Source organism: Cervus canadensis, chromosome 20, assembly GCF_019320065.1.
Source record: "Cervus canadensis isolate Bull #8, Minnesota chromosome 20, ASM1932006v1, whole genome shotgun sequence".
NCBI classification, from domain to species: Eukaryota; Metazoa; Chordata; class Mammalia; order Artiodactyla; family Cervidae; genus Cervus; species Cervus canadensis.
In genome coordinates this window covers 8,435,011-8,452,204 of record NC_057405.1, presented here as the reverse complement: position 1 = coordinate 8,452,204, position 17,194 = coordinate 8,435,011, and the positions used below count along the sequence as shown (strand labels likewise).

Here is a 17,194-nt window from a genome sequence, read left to right as displayed (position 1 = left end):
CTAAAGAGAATTATGAGCTATCATAGAAACAAAGAGGAGAGTTTTTTATAAACAGGGAGTAAACACCTGGGTCAAGATCGCCAGAGAAAATGTGAGCGTACAGAGTATGTTGAAACAAGTATTCAGTACTAAGGGATAATCGTTAACTTGGTGAGACAGAGTTTCAAGAAAGTAACATTGATAGAAGCTGTAAATTAATGAGCTAGAGTAAGAGAAATCGAAATGTAGATAGAGACCAAAGTGGACAAAGGCTGTTTAATATGTTTGAGGACTTGGAAGTTTTATTAAGAATTGTCTCACTATCAAACAAAGCTTTATAGAAATATGCTTAAATAGTAAAATATTACCACTATCTTTAATTCTAACTCTCAATATTTCCTTCATATTCAAACTTAATCCTCAGTTTCTTATCAAGGCATTAGATAGTTTGGATGACAAAAGCTGTCCAGCAGTTTTAGGTAATGTGATAAGGAATACTGAGTAAAATTAAGTATGGCTATTGTAAAGAAAGGTTTCCCTGTTGGCTCAAAAGATAAAGAATGTCTGCTGTGCAGGAGACTCGTGTTTGATCCCTGGGTTGAGAAGATTTCCTGGAGAAGGAAATGGCAACCCACTCCAGTATTCTTGCCTGGAAAATTCCATGAGCAAAGAAGCCTTGTGAGTCCATGGGCTCACAAAGAGTCAGACATGACTGAGCGACTATCACTCCCTCATTATAAAGAAAAAGGCTAGTAGTCACATACCACTTGATAAATGGGTAAGGATGTAACTGATGTTCAAGATAAGTGCTGAGCTGATTCTGGGAGGACTGTGTTTTCAAAACCAAGCTATCCTATTTAATGAGGGCTGAGATTATGTATGGATGAAGTGAGGAGTATCATGATTTTGAGATGAACCAAGAATCGTGCTCTATTTAAAAACTCTTTTCAAATCAACCTGTGAGTGAGGTATAGTTTACAATTTAGAGATTCGATGTCCTTTAGGAAGGACTTATTTAAACAAATGTTTAAATGCATGTGTCTTTAACTGTGTGTGCATGCGCACTCAGTCATGTCTGACTCTTTGCAACCCCATGGACTGTAGGCCGCCAGGCTCCTCTGTCCATGGGATTTCCCAGGCAAGAATACTGGAGTGGGTTGCCATTTCCTTTTCCAGAGAATCTTCCCAATCCAGGGATCGAACAACTGTCTCTTGAATCTCCTGCATTGGTAGGCAAGTTCTTTACCATTGAGCCATCAAGGAAGCCCAAAGAGTAATATATTGACTCTCATTATTGGTCATTTAAATTTCAGGTTAAATTGGTTCTTTCTCATTGTCAGGAAACTGAGAATGTGGAAGGGGGACAGCAGGCTTTAGAGACATTCATGCCTGGGATAGTGGACAGAAAAGGACACTGAGAATTCAGGGGTGAGAGAAAGACATGTGATAGTCTACCTGTGCTAAGGGGAGAAGTACTTGCTTGTATTCATACCAAAATTTTAAGCCAGGGTTAAATCACTACAACTTAAAAAGTGCTGTAATTGAATGCACATTAGTAGCATAGAGGCGTGTCCCTTAAGATTATCTTTCTGGATTAGAAAATTGCTGAACAAAGTTTTAAGAGAATTACACTGACATAGTGAAAAAAGAAACAATGTAACAAGTGGCAGACTTGTAAAACCATTTTAAGCATCTGTTGATTTAAAAAATATGCACACACTCATTCAATTGTTAGAAACCCCTTAAGGTGTTACAATCCATCAACTGTGGTCACAAGTAGATAAATCTGCAAGAGATGGAGACTGCTGTTCTCAAAGATTCAGCTTCACATAGAGTCAGGATTTTCCCCTCGTTTTTCCTTCCTTCTACATTTTTATATTATTTATGTTATTACTTCATTTTCTTTCATGATACTCTCAATATGTGCGGACTCATCACATACCCCTAGACAGGTAATCTGCAAGTTTTTATATCTCAAAATGGTTAAGGTTTCACAGACTCAAGGAGAAAGGGCCATTACTCCTTTGCTTGCATGACTATATACTTGTCATCACATTCAGATCTCCAGATCGTCAAACAGATGGTGAATGGTCCTTCCAGGGACCCTAGGATTTGGCTGGTTTTCTTAACACTGCTTTGGTCAGTCAATAACTTATTTACAATTTCATTCATTAAGACTTAAGCTTTTTAAAAACCACTGTAATGTGTATACTATGTCCATTCCTTAAGTTAAAATTATCTTTGCCTCAATCAATAACAGAGACCTATACATTACATCCTGTTCAAAACACCAATAAATTTGGCTAAAAAGTAGGCCCTGTTCTATAACATTTAGTTTTAACGTTTAGATCTCACAGCATTGAGGAAACTCTCTTTTTGGAAATTAGGAAAGTTTCAAGCAGTGTTTTCAGCCCAAATTCATAGCAGGTCTCCCAATGCCTCAATTCAGTCATTTATCAGATATTTATTAGTAGTTATGCATATGTTTAAATTATTCTACTAGAGAGAAAATAAACTCCCTAAAAGCAATCATAATTCTCACTTTTTCATACTTACTACATTGTCTACTTCAGTCATTTACAAATGTTAAATTTAATTGAAAACAGATGGCAGGACTTTCAGAATTCACTCTTTTATAGAATGATTTTTAACATAATATCACCAAAAGTTATCTCCCTTTATTATGAATAATTCACACAGGTTTTATTATTTGGTATATGGTTAAAAAGAGAACCTATTTCAGAACCAATATATACTTAAAGCAAAGCCTGCATTTATAATCACAGGCCCTCTAAATATCTAGTATGTAAAAAGGGAACTAGTTCAATACTTCAGTATTTTACATGAGACTTTACTATGTGTAATGATGGGAAAATTCCAATTTCAAATGCACTTTTCATGGAAAATCAGTGTGGATTTAACAGAGAGCAAAGTCTCTATGAAGGAATTCATGATGCAACTTTAGAAATTTACCAGCAGTAAATCACTGGAACTGGATGAGTGCTTCATGATGAGGTGTGGAGGAAATATAGTGTGAAATAGCAGAGATATTGACAAGGATATACCTTAAAAGCAATAAGCACTTGATGATTGGAAAGTTTCCCATACTCAAAAAAGAGCCTAGAAATCTCAGTGAAATCCGAGCTTCAAATAAGAAATGCAGTAAATGATATAGCAAATAGATGGTTCCTTTCAAATAATATAATTGTAACACACATCATGAGTAATTGTTTTAAGTTTTAAAACTGAAATTACTAGCCTTTTTCCAATTAAAGAACTCACATTACATTTCCCCACAAGAACATCATGATTTAAAGTGTTTTAATCTCCTCTGAATATATTCAATTACTTTTAAGTTTGTTTGGTTTGCATTATTCCAAGACACTGCCAATCAAATATTTTAATCAGCACTAGAAAACCACTGTTTACACAGCAAAAGGCAAAATATAGATAATTAAAAACATTAAAATGCCAGATACTACAGTGTTTAAATGTATTTCTTTCATATTTCTTGAAATCTTGTAGCAACTTCTGTATACTCATTTCTATCAACATTTCAGTCCCTTAAGTAACTGAAGTTCTTACTGAAAACGATTTACTAAGACACATTATTTTTTTAAAGATTTTGTCGTCTTTTGAACTATTTAAAAGTCGTTCCAATGAAGAAAACAATAAAATCATAGTATCCTTTTTTCCAAACTGTTTTTGAAAACTGATTAAAAAAAATTTTTTTTTCCCTAATGAAAATCTGAGGCGGATTCCTGCCTGAATGTGCAATTGAAGACACGGCCAGACACAGAACTGCCTCAACCGGCCTGGTCAGTACTCCTTCTACGAGACCCAGGCTGCTGAGCCACATAGAACTGAACACTTACTCTGATTAGCTTGTAGAGGTACCACTCTACAGGAGACCTGGGTTTGATCCCTGGGTTGGGACGATCCCCTGGAGAAGGGAATGGCTATCCACTCCAGTATTCTTGCCTGGAGAATTCCATGGTCCAAAGAGACTCACAGGCTGCCGTCCATGGGGTCCCGGAGTGAGACATGGCTGAGCGTAGGCATGTATGCATCAGAGGTGCCACTATCGCAAGGAATGCATTATACTACAAGCGTTCCATATTATCACATGATATCAATATGTGTATCAGTGCAACTCTAAGACAAAAAAAGAAGTTATCGTCCTCATTTTATTCTCAAAGAAACTGAGATTCAATGAAGTTATCTGAAGTTATTTTTTTAAACCATATGATCAGTAAAAAGGTTAAAAAGCAAAAAAAAAAGACCTTCTGATTCCTCATTAATTTCCTGTCTATATCACAGAGTTGACTCTATGTGCTCTTCTACTTCATTGGTGCAGATTTTCATGCCAGCTGACTGGGTTAAAGATGTGGTCTCAGGCTCTGAAACAATCGTGGTTTTTCCCTGTGAAACTCTAATTGCTGTGCTTGCTGGCTGCGCTTCTGTCCTGACCTCATTACTACCATTTTCAACAAGGTACATTGATGAAATCTAATGAAATTAATTTTTTTTTCCTGTTGAGACAGATAGAAGGGAAAAAAGATCAAAAATGTGAGTAAATGTTTAAAAAAATTCTGGGATAAATTTAGTATATCAGAGCTGGAGCAGTATCAGATTCCCATATTGTGTCTGAATTTACCAGCTCCTAAAAGTGTGAAAAAGGCTTAGAAACTTCATAGATACCTCAATGCCCATGATCCACCCACTTTAGGGTGTGATTTGAAAAGCAAATGGTGTGTTGATGGCATTAAAAAAGGTATAAAAGACATTTTAATGACAGTGTAATCAAAGATTATACACCAGCTGTCACAACCAAGGCAACCATAGTAATTGGGGGTGACCAGAAGGCTTTCCAAAATAAGCTTCTTTTAAAGATTCATTTAAAACTGTCACCAAGGGACTGTTGACATTTTAATTTTTTTCTTTAGATTGGGAGTCATTTTATTTCATCTTTTCTTTGCAGAACAGTACAGCTCAATGTATTATCAATCTGCTTTATAGTGACTGATCAGATACAGAAGCAAAGAAAAGGAAAATATATTTGTATAATGAACATTTTTATTAAATGTAGGCTATTTTGAAGGCAAACCTTGAAATAATTACTATCTCAGTTTGCCTTAAATGGCAAATAGAGATAGTTTGTACATGCATAATATCTATACTGTTAAATTGGCTAGTAACATTTCTTGATATTCTGGGCCAATAATTGTATGAAAAAAAAAATTGCATTAACGTCACTGCCATGTTTATTTGATAATGATGGTTCTTTTATATCTTTCAAGAGCTTTGTATAATTAATGATATAACTATACCTCATTTACCAATGGATTATCATTATGCCTTCAGTATATATGTTTTGATTCTTTCCTATTAACCTCACTGAAATTACACTACAGTAATATTTCTTACATTAGTAAAGTACTTTGTATTTTACAAAATGTTTCCTACATATTTTGCATTTGTTTCTCACAACAGTCCAATAAAGAATAGGTAGACATTAACAGCCAGATTTTGCAGGTGGAAATTGAGAATGAGAAAAGTTGATTACTCTTTTGGACTACCATTTTGAAACTTAACTTTGGACATCTTTGCCAATGCTGGAGACTATCAGTTTGTTTGCTTTAAGCCAATTTAATAAGAAAACAGTGGTATCTTGCATTGTGTTCTTGCATTTTTCTAGTAACTAAGGAAGTTGAGCTTCTTTTTAGCTGCATATTTGCATCAGTATATCTTTTTGGTGAAACGTTTGTTCAAATCTTTTGCTCAACTTTTTTTTTTTTTTTGGTTTCTTTAATCTTATTGAATTCTTTATATAATCTGCATACAAGTTCTAAAATATATGATTTATAAATATTTCCTCCCAGCCTGCAGCTTATCTTTTGATTTTTATAGTATCTTTCAAACAGAAGTTTTTAATTGAATGAAAACCAAAGTGTCATTTTATGCATAATGCTTTTAGTATTGCATCTGATAAGTCTTTCTCTAACCCAGGATTACAAAGATTTTCTCCCATGTTTCTACTCTTTTTAAAGTTTCATGTGTTATCCTGAGTCTGTGGTTCATTTTGGGTTAATTTATGTATAATTATTTGAGGTGTGGTTTGAGGGCTTTTTCAGTTTACAGTATCCAATTATTTCAGCATCATTTTTTGAAAGATATTTTCCTTTTCTTTTGAATCACCTGGCACTTCTGTCAAAAATTAAACCAGCACATATTTACCAGACTTATGCCTAAATCAATTTGCTTGCTGGCCTGCCTTCCTCTCTGGTAAATCTAATATTTGAATCTGAGCCCAAGACTGTCTTATGATAAAGCCATCAAGAAACTGGTAAAGGTCATAGTCACAGACTGACTCAATCTGAAAGGCTGAGGCCATTTTCAGAGAACAGGAAGAATGAGAGGAATAAGAGAAGCAGAGCAGAATGAGAGACAGCGCTAGTCTGGGAGGCGCAGGCTTCCTTGCTGCTCAGCCCAGTTAGATATGAAGGTCCATAACTTACACAGAATAGAATACGAGCAAAACGTTGAGCTACTTACGTTGTACTCTTTGATCTTACAGAAATGTCACATGTTGCTGAACTACTTTATCATCTAGTTCAGAAATTAATGACATTCCATGGAACTGGGAAGTAACAGTTTGAATATGCTTTCAGAACAGGAAGATTTCATTTATTTTCAAGTTAGGGTTAGGAAATAATAACTGTTGATATTTCACCTTAAGACTATGAAGGTTTCTTAGCCATGGAGGGCTCAGTAGCATAGAAGGTACCAACCACCTCTGCTCTGGAACCTACCACACACAGAAGAGAGTTCTGAAGAGCAAATATTGAAGAAGCCAGTATAATTGCTAAGTAAGTATAGAAACTCCTCAACATCTTTTATAGGTGAGCATTCATAACTGTAGATGCTGTAAGTATTTAATGATCATTTAACTGCATTCTAAATCACTACTTCCCCTTAGGGAAAGTTTAATTCAAACATACTTGTTTAAAAGTTAATTGAGCAATGATAAGCGCAGATATTTTGAATCATTCCCAGGTTATGTTACACCTCCCATGCAGACCTTAATTCAGAAGGACTGCTACCAGATCTGAGATTTTTTTGTATCTTAACTCGAGTGGGACCCAGAGTAGATAATTACTCAAGGAAGACAAGCCCCACAAAATTCCTCTGTCGAGTTCTCTGTTTATAATGTATATCTTTAATAATAACATTATTATCATTATTAGATGCCATTTATACTATAACTTGTAAAATTCCGTGAAGCACATTTTAGGTCCCCAATGACTAAAATCAGGGAATATATTTTTCTAAAGGAAAGAAAAGTATATTACAATTATTTAAGTTCCTGGCAGTCACTGGAAGTGATATAACTGTGGTTAAGTCAGACACTGTCTTTCATCTCATGCAACACAACAGGAAGAACATAGCGCACTGGATAAAAATTATTCTCGTCAGTAAAAAATTAAACCTGTATCTAATAAAAACTGAGGATCTAAGTAGCAGTTTACAGGAAATTCAGTAGGGAGAGGAGCATGCCAAATGACAACATAACGATGAAACTGGTCATATCCAGAATATGGAAAATTATATGGTCCAAAATCTATTTACTTTTCTACAAAAAAAAAAAAAAATGATGAAAAAATAAAGGAAGGCAAACCTGTAAAAGGTTTAAACTGATGTATCAGACATACCAACCAATTCAATGTGTCAGTCATATGGATATTGATTTGAAGAAGAGAGCCATAAAAATAAATATTTGAGGCAACTGAGAAAAGAGAAAACATCTTATTAATTAATACTGGGAGATTATTGTTAATTTTGTAAGGCACAATTATGGTATCAAAGTTGAATTTCCAAATCCTCAGTATTAGAACTGTACATTGAAGTATTTACAGGTAAAATGATAGTAATTTTAAGTTTTCTTAACAGTACTCTAGGAACAAAAATGAAAAATAATAGGAAGAGAGTAGATGCACCATGCATATACAAATGATGTTGCTCATTATAGTATTCTACATTTGTACATTTTTGAATTAAGTGAAAAAGTTGTCTTTAAGCTCAACATTCAGAAAACTAAGATCATGGCATCTGGTAACATCACTTCAAGGCAAATAGATGGGGAAACAGTGGAAACAGTGGCAGACTTTATTTTCTTGGGTTCCAAAATCACTGCAGATGGTGACTGCAGCCATGAAATGAAAAGACGCTTACTCCTTGGAAGAAAAATTATAACCAACCTAGACAGCATGTTAAAAAGCAGAGACATTACGTTGCCAACAAAGGCTCATCTAGTCAAGACTATGGTTTTTCCAGTAGTCATGTATGGATGTGAGAGTTGGACTATAAAGAAAGTTGAGTGCTGAAGAATTCATGCTTTTGAACTGTGGTGTTGGAGAAGACTCTTGAGAGTCCCTTGGACTGCAAGGGGATCCAACCAGTCCATCCTAAAGGAGATCAGTCCTGGGTGTTCATTGGAAGGACTGATGCTGAAGCTGAAACTCCAATACTTTGCCCACCTGATGCGAAGAGCTGACTCATTTGAAAACACCCTGATGCTGGGAGGGATTGGGGGCAGGAGGAGAAGGGAATGACAGAGGATGAGATGGTTGGATAGCATCACTGACTCGATGGACATGAGTTTGAATAGACTCCAGGAGTTGGTGATGGTTAGGGAGGCCTGGCGTGCTGCGATTCATGGGGCCGCAAAGAGTCAGACACGATTGAGCGACTGAACTGAACTGAACTGAAACATATAACAAAATAGATAGCAAGCAGCATATATGGTATAAATACACTGATGTAGAAGTTAACTTTATAAAATATTTCCCTTAACAATTAAATATGTGAATGTGAAACAATATCTATCAAAATCTTAAATGTTAATGCTTATCTGATAAATTTTCTTTGTATTTTTGTATATTTTAGAACATTTAACAGTTAATTTGTATACATCCAATGATTAAGACACAAGATTTAAGTTATTTGCAATTATTAGTCAATCGTTCATTTTTACTTCTGTTAGTCTTTGGGTAAGCACCTGGTTCTTTGACTCATGGTCTTCAAAATGGCCTCACTGCTATTTTCAGACAACTAGGATAACATTCACAGCTTTAAGTGTTCATAACCAACATAATTTGTTCCAATTTCTATTATAACATTCTTATTCCTCACAGTGTGGTATGTGTTCATTTCTGGCCCCATTAATTAAGCTGAGCACAATAAGACACTTGGATGCTTATAAATCCTGGAATTTGAATATGACATTTTGTATTTATGTGGCTGCTATTTTATATTAGGATTGGGGATACATCACGCTCATAAACTTGAAGATCCCTAAACTGGGTATACAAAAATGATGGACAAGAGCACATCTTTGCTACATTTTTTAGTTCTTCTTATCAGAATGCTAAATAAAACTTTTTCAGCTGTCTCGGTTTTAACTGAGGGCCATTGAGCTTAAAGTAAAGGGTGTAAAGAGATCAGACCATTCTAAAAGTTGCTGGGTCCTTTGTGAGAATTTACTAAAAGGGTACTGGAAAGTTATACCTCATCCTTCAGCTTACCTAAAGTCATATGATGGGGTGACTGGTAGAGGAAATCAGGAAAGAGGATTACTTTGCAGGAAGCTGCCTGGACATTGTGCATTCCTGTCCCTCTTTTCTCCTTACCATGTACAGAGTGGGGGTGCTTTTGAAAAGGAGAGATCAGCCCCCTCCTCTGGATGAATGCTGGCTCAGATACAGAAACCTTTGAGCCCCAGTGCTATTAAAGAGCAGAATATGATAAGAATGGGACCTGTGTCTGCTGCGGTTTGTGGGGGCTGGATTGGTGCTTGACCTTCAACAAGAAACTCTTCCAGAAAATAACATGGTTGAATTCCCTAAAATCAGACCAGTCCAAGAGCAACTCAGAAGCCGCTGGTTGAAATACCCCTCACAATAAGCAATGGTAGATGTTTCCTGCAAACGGGATTGGACACAGGGAAGAAAACTGATATTGATTCATCTTTGGCTAGTGTAGTGGGTTGAATAGTCCCCTCTCTTCTAAATGTAAAATGTGACCTTATTTGGAAATAAAGTCCTTACCGAGGTAATTATTTAAAAGGCGGTCATACTGAATTAGTAGTTGTTGTTTAGTTGCTAAATAGTGTCCCACTCTTTGTGACCCCATGAACTATAGCTCATCAGGCCCCTCTGTCCATGGGATTTCCCAGGCAAGAATACTGGAGTGGGTCATCACATCCTTCTCAAGGGATCTTCCTGACCCAGGGATGGAACCCACATCTCCTGCTTGGCAGGTGGATTCTTCACCACTGACCCTCTAGGGGAGCCCCATACTGAAAAAGGGTGGGCTGTAGATCCAAGGCCTGTGTTCTTTTAAGATTAGAGGAGGACACGCAGAGACTCATACAGCGAAGAAGCTCGCTTAGCAGAGATCAGAGTTCTGTTTCCACACTGAAGAACACCCAGAGGTACCAGACCCTGGAAGAGGCACGGGACACCAAGGATGTCCAGAGACCATCAAAAGCTAAAAGAGGCGTGGGATGGTTTCTTCCTCAGAGGCTCCGGAAGGAACCAAGCTACTGACATCCTGATTTCATACGCTGGCCTCCTGAACCACTGAAGAAGGACTTTTGTTGTTTTAAGATACCCAGATTACAGTAATTTGTTATAGCAGCCCTGGGAAACTAGTGCAGCTAGAGTAAATAAAATATATCATCCAGACCAGAGCTATTTTGAGTCAAGGCTTTACAACAGTATAAGCAGCCCTCAAGCCTGGCCCCTGATTATCTCTCTGACCTCATCTTCCAACTGCGCTCCTTTTATTAACTTCATTACTCAGCTATACTGCCCTCCTTACGGCTCCATGAGTGTACAAAACACTCCTCATTCTCGATCCTTTGCACCCAGTGCTTCCCAGTCAGATAGGCTTATCGTCCAGATAATTAGATGGCTCCCTCCATCACTTTCTGAAGGCTTTTGACAAGTATATCTTACCAAGGAGGCTTTTCTGAATATCCTCTGTTAAACAACAAAACCACTAAATGCCCTTCTCTGCTGCAGTTTCTTTTCCTCCACCATCTTGCATACAATGTTTCCAAAACCACTCATCATATCATCTTTATTGTCTACTTCCATCACCATCCATTATTACCAACAGAACATAAGTTTCATAAAGGCATAAACTTGTTCTTTCATATGCTAGGGGTTCAATAAATATAGTATGAATGAATTATTGTCAAGCAATATCTCTGATAAGTATTCTTTTAAAATAAAAATGCAAAAAATATGCCAATGAATTCAATAATCTAGATGAACTTTATTAATTTATGAAAACTTAAATTTAAAAAATTGGACCAAGAAGAAAAATAGTTCACATGAAAACACTATTAAATAGGCAGAGTAGTAAACTCTCCACTCCAATATTTTAAGAAATAGATTCACTATATTATACATGACATTCAAAATATAAAAAATAGAGGAAAAGCAGCTCAATTTATTTGGTATATAATATATAAAATCACAAATGCATATAGGTTTACTTAGCTGCAAATTATATGAAGAAAATGTAAGATATTCTCAGAGAAAACCATACTGATATTTATTCCCTAAATAATTAAAGATAAAGCTAACAAAAAACAGGAAAAAAAGTGTAGATTGGCACCACACAGTTCATAGTTTGTTCTGGTGGCTACATAAAATCATTGTACCCAAGAATTACAGAATACATCTTCTCTACTAGGATACATGAAACATTATAAAACCTGACCATGCATTAGACCAATAAGTCTCAGCAATTTAAAGGAAAAGATAAAATTCATGTCTTAGACACAGAAAATTAGAAACCATTCATAAGAAAATCTAACTTACAGTGAGGCAATACAGTTGTGAATTTAAAGCACACTTTTTAAAAGCACTCTGGAGAAGCAGACTTGCAGGCCTGGTACATAAAGTTTTGGAGTTCTGTGGTGACTCAAAGGAGAAGGGTAATCTGGGACAAGACCAGATCAGACTCTACCTGACTAGAGAAGCTGCCATGGGCCATTTATCCAACTAAATGTTGACTTTATAGTCCACTTTACTATTCCTGACCTGGTTTGCATCCCCTCCTTCAATTTTCCTCTTCCCCTCCTGAGCTGGCCAGATACTCCCAAAATGTTATTTCTTCCTCTGTATTGCAGGCAAAACAGACACCAGGATTTGCAACCAAGTGGTCTTTTGGGAAAGGAATCACAGAGAGATTAGCATACAGTCTTAAGACATCTGAATGCACAACTAGAGGGTTCACTTTTACCACTGTAACTCATAGAAAATCCCCTGAAAGCAGTGAGAATGCAGAGTGTAATCACAGTATATTTCGTGATGTCCAAGTGTAAAAATCAGTCAATCTACTTATCACTGGGACAATTCTCAAGCTTGGGGTAATTCTCAAGCTTCCTAAAAGGCTCTCCTGCCTTCAATTTTTTTTTTTCATGTCTCTGTAAAGAGTTGAAAAAACCCCTAACTTTCTAAAGCTTTTTCCTTAAAAAGCAAACATCATGGATGACCATCAGGGGTGTTTACCATACATCTTATACTGGTAAGAACTCTAAGAAACCTAATAATTTTGAAAATACTTCAGTAACTATTTAGAGCTATCTTAGGAATCTCATTGTTTTTCTGATATCTGTAATAAACTTCAAGGTCCTGTTGCAGTTACTATTGTTAACATCTACATGAAACGGACAAGAGTTCAGTACAGTTCAGTCACTCAGTTCTCTCCGACTCTCTGTGATCCCATGGACTGCAGCACATCAGGCCTTCCTGTCCATAGCAAACTCCCGGAATTTGCTCAAACTCATGCCCATTGAGTCGGTGATGCCAGCCAACCATCTCATCCTCTGTCGTCCCCTTCTCCTCCTGCCTTCAATCGTTTCCAGCATCAGGGTCTTTTCAAATGGGTCAGTTCTTCATATCAAATGGACAAAGTATTGGAATTTCAGCTTCAGCCTCAGTCTTTCCAATGAATATTCAGGACTGATTTTCTTTAGGATGGACTGGTTGGATCTCCTTGCAGTCCAAGGGACTGTCAAGAGTCTTCTCCAACACCACAGTTCAAAAGCATCAATTATTCAGTGCTCAGCCTTCTTCACAGTCCAACTCTCACATCCATACATGACTACTGGAAAAACCATAGCCTTGACCAGACGGACCTCTGTTGGCAAAGTAATGTCTCTGTTTTTTAATATGCTGTCTAGGTTGGTCATAACTTTCCTTCCAAGAAGTAAGCATCTTTTAATTTCGTGGCTGCAGTCACCATCTGTAGTGATTTTGGAGCCCCCCAAAATAAAGTCTGACACTTTTTCCACTGTTTCCCCATCTGTTTGCTATGAAGTCATGGGATCAAATGCCATGATCTTTGTTGAATGTTGAGCTTTAAGCCAAGTTTTTCACCCTTCTCTTTCACTTTCATCAACAGGCTTTTTAGTTCCTCTTCACTTTCTGCCTTAAGGGTGGTGTCATCTGCATATCTGAGGTTATTGATATTTCTCCCGGCAATCTTGATTCCAGCTTGTGCTTCTTCCAGCCCAGTGTTTTTCATGATGTACTCTGCATATAAGTTAAATAAGCAGGGTGACAATATACAGCCTGGATGTACTCCTTTTCTTATTTGGAACCAGTCTGTTGTTCCATGTCCAGTTCTAACTGTTGCTTCCTGACCTGCATACAGGTTTCTCAAGAGGCATGTCAGGTGCTCTGGTATTCCTATCTCTTTATGAATTTTTCACAGTTTATTGTGGTCCACACAGTCAAAGGCTTTGGCATAGTCGATAAAGCAGAAGTAAATACTTTCTGCAACTCTCTTGCTTTTTCGATGATCCAACAGATGTTGGCAATTTGATCTCTGGTTCCTCTGCCTTTTCTAAAACCAGCTTGAATATCTAGAAGTTCATGGTTTGCAGACTGTTGAAGCCTGGCTTGGAGAATTTTGAGCATTACTTTACTAGCTTGTTAGATGAGTGCAATTGTGAGGTAATTTGGGCATTCTTTGGCACTGCCCTTCTTTGGGATCAGAATGAAATACGGAAAAATTTTATAGGTCATTATATATTCTATTGGAGTGTTCTTAAATTGTCCTGTCAAATCCCAGGATATTAGAATGAACCTCAGATTTTAAAAATTTTAACTATGCTCAGTTAAGCCAGTGTATAAACCCACAACATCAAAATGTGTTGCACAGCTAGAGGATATTCTGATGAAACTGAATACTCAAGGACAATAGTTGCATATAACTCATTCTTACAAAGATAATATTGCATGAATAGCATTAATGGTACTTGTAAAATATCAAACTGTCAAAATTAAAAGGACATTTTTCTTCCAATTTCCAGTAAATGCAAACTTCATATTCCCCAACTGTAAAGCTGTTGTTACTTAAGCAATTGAAAGTTCTCATGAAATAATCTCTAAATAATTATTTAAATAAAAACAGACAAAATATATAAACTTTGGTCAGAATGTCCAGCCCAACAAAGTATTTTAAACTTGTAAAATACTTCCAACATTGTAAATTCATCCTCTTTCTATACCTTTATGTATATATTATGCTTTCAGAACAATCTTGTAAAACATAGAACAGGATGAAATTTCTGACTAAACATTATTTATAATGATTTCTATTAAAATATAATACATTTACTGAAAAAACACAACTCACATAGACATTTAATTAGCAGTTATATATCTTTCCCAAAGAACTAATTAATTACTCCTACCAAAGTTTTAAGAATACATTTTAGCTTTTTGTAAATTTTTCTAGGAAATGGAAAGTCCAATCTAATTCTTTTTATGAGGTAAATAAGCTCATTTAAGTTATTATCTATACTACACAAGAAAAATATTAAGGGAAATTAGAAACCCATCTTACAGAGTAGCACTTTGCAAAAGCCCTCAGTATGTTCAAAAATACATCCGATATTACATTATTATATACAATTAAATTTACAAATGTAAAGAATTTCTGTAGCTAGTCACATAAGCAAGTAAATAGGTCAAGGCAACTATAGCATGACTACTTTGCAACTGCTTACCATATGTGGCAGAAGAACTGGTTTGTTTGGCTTGCTACAGTGCTTGCTCTTTTATTTAAGCTTGCTGAGCTCCTAGGCTACATTCTTAAACTGTGACACAAACCCAGTGTGTTCTCAGGATGGTGAGCCCCCTCACATCGCCGTGTGGGGCTTGGGAGCAAGGGAAACCAGCACAGACCTGTCGATGCTCACACTGCCTGCTCTGCCTTGAGAAAGCTCTTTGCCACTAACTCAAAGGTATCTTGTCTTCTGCCATCATCTCTGAATCAGCAACAGGCAAACAGGGTAAAACTTTGAGATTCTTCAAAATTTTGACAATTATATAAATTCAAATTATATAATAAACATATATAAATGTATATGAGCACATATACACACAATCATTTCAATACTTAGTAAAAACACTTATAATATTCAAGAGCTGTGTATGATTTAATATTTTAGCAAGAAACTTGCTTAATATAATAAATCTTATCTACAACATCCATATAATGTGCACCATTTGTAATTATGCATCATTTAAAGCATTCTGATTAAAATCAGAAAGAAGTCAAGCATGCCTGCTATCAGTATTTCTAGTTAACATTACAGAAAATAAGAAAATAATAATAATGGAATGTGTAAAGACTGAAAAGAAGCAAATGGTCTTATTTAAGGTGATAAGACTGTTGAAATATATATCTAAGACAATTACCAGGGGGAAAATAGGTGCACAATTATTTACATATTAGCCGTGAGGTCAATATATAGAAATCACATCTAATTAAGTATCCAAGGAAAAACAGCGAAAGTATTTAAAAACGAAAGATAATGTCTTCAACATTAGCAACAATAGAGGTTACATCATAAATAACTCAGTATATATAGATCATTAGAGGGAAAACTAGAAGTATTGAAAGTCACAAAACTTTTACATCATGGTCTTAGATAAAAAGGGGTGATGATAAAAAAGGATCAAATCTTCTGAAATTAATATTCAAATTAACTGAATATTTACCAAAAATTCAAATTCATATTTTTCAATGGATTTTTCATATGATTGTAGGAAAATATAAAAAAAATATGCTCAAGCAACCGTGAAGAAGTGTGAAAATTTGGGAGTTTTCTTATGAAATATTAACACTGATTATAGAAATATAATGATTTCAGCACAGGGTTTGAAAGCCTTTTCATCAATAGACAAAAGAACAGAACATGAATGAACCCCTATATAAGATGCTGATGTTATGGAGATGATACTTTAAATCAAATGGTCAAGAATGGATCACCCAGTAATTTTTTTCTAGCATACTTGGATACACACACAAAAAGGAAGTAAACCCTTAACTCATGCTACATACAAAGATAGATTCTAAATATTATAAATTATTTCATTTCTAGGATTTTTAGGCCAAAATATGACAGATAAAACTGTAAATTATTTAGAAGAATAAAACAAGACTACATGATACAAGGATTTCTTGGAGCCTACAAAATCATTAAAAAATGGAAGCAGGAACTTTCAGTTTTCAGTGTTTCATGTAAGGTGCTTAGAAATCGCCTCTTAGTCCTAACAACTAGCAGAAAGCTGAAAAAACTTAAAAATCAAAAAACTCTTCCTGGATTTCTAAGAAAAGGGAAGACACAGGGCAAGTTGCTGCCCCAAGATTGGAGTGTCAGGCAAATACAGGGAAGTCCTGGCTTACCTGAACAGAGAGCTGCTAGCAGAAGCCACGGCAGGAACCAGTGTCAAAGGAGGAAGTGCAGAACTGTAACTGAAGAATCACTGGAGACCCAGTGTGGACAACTCTGGGAGTTAAAAAATCTTGGGGGATCTACTCATACGGGCCCCCTACAATATTGCGAGATTTGCCCCCAGAATCTCCATCAGCTTTCCACAGCCAAAACTGGAGAAAAATCCTCTCTGGCTTCTGGCAGTGGGAACGGGAATGAAACAATTTTGAGATAAACCAGAGCACTCTGTTCTTCTTAATAAGGTCTGCCCTCAGGAGAAGCTAGTTAACCAGAGCCTGATTGACCTGGTGAAGGAAAATGAGCCAACTCCAGCCCACTCTAACCATCCTGTCCTGCTTAAAGGGAAAGAAAAAAACTGAGAAACACTTATAAAGTTCACAGTCCAGAGGC

At 36.1% G+C, this 17,194-nt stretch overlaps 1 long non-coding RNA gene across 1 annotated transcript in view; it reads right to left on the bottom strand.

Moving 5' to 3' along the window:
- LOC122422894 overlaps positions 1-16,951 on the bottom strand; it is a 402,179-nt gene extending 385,228 nt beyond the window's left edge. Inside the window, exon 1 of the long non-coding RNA XR_006264002.1 lies at positions 16,756-16,951. This is a non-coding gene — a long non-coding RNA (uncharacterized LOC122422894). The remainder of the gene's footprint in view (positions 1-16,755) is intronic.
- Positions 16,952-17,194: the final 243 nt, after the last annotated feature.